This window comes from Chinchilla lanigera, unplaced genomic scaffold, assembly GCF_000276665.1.
Source record: "Chinchilla lanigera isolate Chin_1 unplaced genomic scaffold, ChiLan1.0 scaffold00025, whole genome shotgun sequence".
NCBI classification, from domain to species: domain Eukaryota; kingdom Metazoa; phylum Chordata; class Mammalia; order Rodentia; family Chinchillidae; genus Chinchilla; species Chinchilla lanigera.
In genome coordinates this window covers 19,532,854-19,535,765 of record NW_004955426.1, presented here as the reverse complement: position 1 = coordinate 19,535,765, position 2,912 = coordinate 19,532,854, and positions in this window count along the sequence as shown.

Here is a 2,912-nt window from a genome sequence, read left to right as displayed (position 1 = left end):
CAATTTTCAAAATCCAAATAAAATCCTTTTTCTTCTTTAGTGTCTGGCCTTGTATTGATAACTACGTCTCACTTTATGTATGTCCTTGTGCTAATGTCACCCTATAGGGTTCCTTCCTGTCCCTTGTTGAAGATGCAATTATCCTATCATTTGCTATCCCCTCACCATGTTTTATTTTTCTTCACACTTTGTCACTGCTGACATTTTATCTACCCCCACATAGACACAGAACAAGAGCTTTATGAGGGATTTTAGACTCTGCTAAATCTCCAGATCCTAGAAGAGTGTCCAGACCTGTAGTGGAAATAATCTAGTGTTATGATACTAAGTCAATAATTTTCAATAGTGAAATACCATCAATTTTACCTTAACAACACTTGAATCTATTCTTTCTGCTCACTATTGCTGTTTCCCTATAAAAAACTTTTAATTCTAGAACTACTGCTTCCACTTTTTCAATCATATACATTTCTGGTATCTTTTTAACACTAAAGTGATCTTTCTAGTTCTGCAAAGGTTTTAGTGGTGCTCTTTGCCCTACAGAATAAAATATATCAAGTGTATCAACCATTTAAATTAATACTTCTATCTTGTAATCCTATCCCCTACACCTATCCATTTCCCAATACTTTGTTTTGGACTACCTGAAATTTATAAATATGCTGTGATCTCTCTTACTTCTATTCCTTCCCAAATGTTGCATCATATTCCAGAACTAACAAATTCCCTTTTGGATCAATTGGTTCATCTGGCAAACTCAGACATGACTCAAACATTTCTTTGTGAAACTTACTGTACCTTTCAAACCTAGGGTACTATTATATAGTGATTATGAACTGTGGAACCAGGAAGCCTTGAGTTCAAAACTCACTCTACCATGGTGGGGCTTAACACAGTACTTGTGAAGTGCATTGTTAGCTCCTACTTTAGCAGTCCTTCCTATGTTCCCATTGTACTTTGTACTAAGCATTTCATGTCTCCCTGGACAGTGGTTGCTTTTACTGTAGTTCACAGAATTCCTCACTAGGGCATAAGATACTAGAGTAGAGCTTGTAGCATGCAAAAATATTACTTGGAGATTCTGTTCAAACACTGATTCCCGAGCCCACCCACAGGAATTTGAATGTGGAGGGTTTAGGTGAGACCTAAACTTGAGTTTCTTCCAGGTTTCCAGGTAACCTAATGGATATGAATCCCCTCTTGCTTTGGAAAGTTTGGCTAAGTCTAGGTTATCAGTCTTCTCAAAAAATCAACTCCTCAATTTATTTATGCCCTGCGTTGTTCTCCTAATCTCTAGTTCATTAACTTCGGCTCTCATCTTTATTGTTACTTTTTCTTGTTGTTGTTGTTAGGTTTGGTTTTGGTTTCTTCTTTTTCCAACACCTTGTGATGGTTATTTGTTTAGAGATTATTTATTTGAGATCTTTTTTGATGCAGGTACTCATAGCTATAAATTTTCCTCTTAATCTACCTTCTTTGTATCTGAGAGATTCTATTATTCTGTGTTACCATTTCATTTGATTCTTGGATATTTTCAATTTCCTCTGATTTTTTTTCAATGACACACTGATCATTTAAAAGTAAACTTTTCATTATCCATATGTTTGTATAGTTTCTCTTGCTCTTAATTTCTAGTTTCATTCATTAAGATCTGATGACAAGGAAGAAATTGTTTTTTTCTATATTTGTTAAAACTTGTTTCACGTCCTAAACTATGATTTATTTTGAAGAACACTCTATGAATTCCTGAAAGTAGTGTATACTCTATTGTTGTCTGATGGAATGTCCGTATGTGTTTGTTAAATCCATTTGATCTACAGTATTTTTAAAATTGAGAAAACCTAAACCAAAAAATTACAATGATGCTGAAAGTGCAGAGGTACTGAGGCAATCCATTTGGGAGCAGAGGCTGGAAGACAGGATACCTCTTATGCATGCAGGAATGATTGGAAAGGAATCAGAAACCAATATTGCCCAGTGGGAGGTGAATCTACAGTGGAGATGCAGCCACTGCAAAAGATACCTTAGGACAGAGAAAGAAATGAGGGGAAATGCCCTGACACCTTTCCTTCTCCCACCCCTAACATTCCTACCAGTGCCTCCCATTAGACAAACCTCTCAGGAACCAGATAGCAATGGAACTTGTCAAATGTAGTCCCATAACATAAAGAGTAGTAGGCAGAATGTTGGAGAAAACAAAGCAATTAGGCTGGCACTGCAAAAAGTAGTTTATATACAGCTACTTTCTTCATTTAATAGTAAGGTAGCAAATATTCATTGAGAACCTATAAGGTGCCAGGAACCATGCTTGATGTGGAGTAAAGTAGCTAGATGCACAAAGCACAGAATAGTTCTGACCTCTGTCCTTAAGGAGATCAAAGGCTACTAACAAAGGATATAGAATAAACGTACAACTATCCAATTATATACTCATTCAGTACAGTGAGGAAAAATATCAGAGTGGTAGTGATTTAGAAGAAAGATGACACCTTATCACTTTAAGTTTAGTTATTTGACTTCTGAGTTGTACGTGTAGAAAACTTGTAGTCAGGAAAAAACAGAACATCTACATCTATAAAAATAAGTTTATAAACTTGATATGGTTGTGCACATGTATAATCTAAGCACTGCAAGGGGCTAAGGTAGGAAGATCACAAGTTGGATGCTATCAACCTTGCAAATTAGTAAGATCCTGTCCTAAAATAAAAAATAAAGCAGTTGGGGATGTAGCTCAGTATGAAGGTCTTGGGTTCAATCCTCAGTACCAAAAACAAGAACAAGAACAACAAAAGTATTGATTCATTTATATTTTGATTTCACCCATGTAGTAAGACTTTGCTATCTCATTAGCATTCCTATACACAAATGACAAACAGACTGAGAGAGAAATTAAGGAAACCATATCTTTCACA